This window comes from Carlito syrichta, unplaced genomic scaffold (genome assembly GCF_000164805.1).
Source record: "Carlito syrichta isolate Samal-C Ts95f unplaced genomic scaffold, Tarsius_syrichta-2.0.1 Scaffold305701, whole genome shotgun sequence".
Taxonomy (NCBI): Eukaryota; Metazoa; Chordata; class Mammalia; order Primates; family Tarsiidae; genus Carlito; species Carlito syrichta.
In genome coordinates this window covers 456,292-458,541 of record NW_007249797.1, presented here as the reverse complement: position 1 = coordinate 458,541, position 2,250 = coordinate 456,292, and the positions used below count along the sequence as shown (strand labels likewise).

Genomic DNA, 2,250 nt, shown 5'->3' with positions numbered 1-2,250 from the left:
ATGTTTTAACCACTCCTAGAGAATCCTTTAGATACCATGATTCTCAACTAGGAAGACGAACAACCGGAAAGAACTAAGCGCTACTGGTCTATGGAGAGACTTGACAGCAACATCTCTTTCTTCTGTGACGGTTAGAGATAATGCAGTTCACTTGACTGTCCACATGTGAACATTTCTCCTCTCCTTATTTCACATGTGTCTCTAGAAACTATGCATGATTGAGATGTGAAGTGCTGGCTCTGCAAAATATTACCAAAGCAATCTGTGGTAATATGAAGCTGTCTTGATGCCTACCTCAGAAAAATAGAGCACTACCTAGACAGAGCAAAGAATGAGGGGTGTTGCAGAGACGGGAGGGTAAAATTAGGGCTTTCATGGAGATGTTGAAGTCTGGGGCTTAGTTAGGCTTGTGTAGGGATTATAATAGCTTATAGTTGGCGAACATAGGAAGACAAAGATTCTAAGGCAAAGAGTTCAAAGAGTTTTGAGTTATCAATGGTCATTTGACGTCTCTTATTGAAAAATTGATGAATCTTTAGGAAGTTTGTGGAATAAAGAACAAAGTTATTTACAATTTATCTTCCAGAGCAAAAGATTCCTGGAGTGTTAAAGTTATGCTGATGTAGATGGTGAAATATTAAAGTCATGTCTCCTTTCACTGCTGCGGCCACAGCCTTGAGTATGCTCAGGCTTCACAAGAGACTTGCTTCTAGTGTCCTATGCTGTGGCAAAAAAAAGTCTGGTTGGATCCCAACGATGCCAATGAAATCGCCCATGTCAATTCCCGTCAGCAGATCCAGAAGCTGATAAAGATGGGCTGATCATCAGCAAGTCCATGACTGTCCATTTGCAGGATCGATGCCAGAAAAACACTTGGCCTGCTGGAAGGGAAGGGCAGGCACATGGGCATAGGTAAGCGAGAGAACAGCCAACACACAGATGCCTGAGAAGGTTCCGTGGATGAGGAGGATGAAGATCCTGTACCAGCTGCTCAGAAGACACTGTGAATCTAAGGAGACTGACAGTCGTGTGTATCACAGCCTGTGCCTGAAGGTGAAGGAGAATGTGTTAAAAAAAACAAGTGGATTCTCATGGAACATATCCACAAATTGAAAGCAGACAAGGCCCTTCAGAAACTCCTGACTGACCAAGCTGAGACCCTTGGGTCTAAGACCAAGGAGGCATGTAAGCTCCAGAAGAGCACCTGCAGGCCAAGAAGGAGATCATCAAGACTGTCCAAGCAGAAGGAGACCAAGAAATTATGTTCCTCAACTCTTGTCTGTACATAGTGGTCTCGGTAATTACGTAGATCAATCATGTAAATAAAATGGGCCTTTATCTGCTTAAAAACAAAATAAAGTCATGTCGATATACACAGCAAGCTGTGTAGATGGTTTTGATTTTTAAGCCCAACTTCCTATGATTTTGATTTTTAAGCCCAACTTCCTTTATTGGAGGAAATAAAAATATAAACACAAGCACAAAGTATGCTTAGACTTGAATAAAAGCTTTAAGATGAAATTTAACTAGTCAAATGCAAAGTTAAATAAGCTGTGCTAGTATCCAATGAAGGTGATCTGACAATACTATCGTGTTGGGACTGGGGAGGAGAGAACTCAACCAAAAAAATCTTACTGCTTCATTTGATTGCAATTCAGAAGAAAAGTCAATAATGTTTGGTGACTTCATAGGGACCAGTTCATTTTGGGTTGGGACAATGACATGTTATAGAGTGTGTAAAATAATAGCCCAGCACCCAACACCAAATCTGTTTCTTGTTAATTAATCTACCCATCCATCTAGTCATTAAGCTCTTAAATGAATGTGCAGTTAAAGCCAATTTGGAAATATGCAGTTAAAGTCAATTTGGAAATATTGCCTTGGAGCTTTTATGTTCTTCTTCACGCCAAAAGACTGTCCTTTTTGGAAGAGAAATAATTAAAAATGGCTACTTAGTGCAGGCCAGAAAGTAGCAATTGGGACATATAAAAGAAAGAAAAAAAAGTAAGATGTATTTCTATGTTTGATAGTCACTCATTGATAATCACTTAATGAAAAACATGGGTCCTGCCTTTAACTAAACTGTAAATTATGTTGCATTTATTATAGCATGATCATATCTTATACAGGTTTAGCATGTTGCAGGTGTTCAATAAATGATCTGTGATAAACTGGAACTGTGATAGAAACTGAGATTATAGTGGTAAACCCAGCACGATCCTTCTGAATATAAGCATTTTATTGGGACAG

General features: G+C 39.4%; 1 pseudogene; it reads left to right on the top strand.

Annotated features, from left to right (window-relative positions):
• The first annotated feature begins 645 nt into the window (after positions 1 to 645).
• LOC103264710 lies at positions 646 to 1,309 on the top strand (annotated as a pseudogene).
• Positions 1,310 to 2,250: the final 941 nt, after the last annotated feature.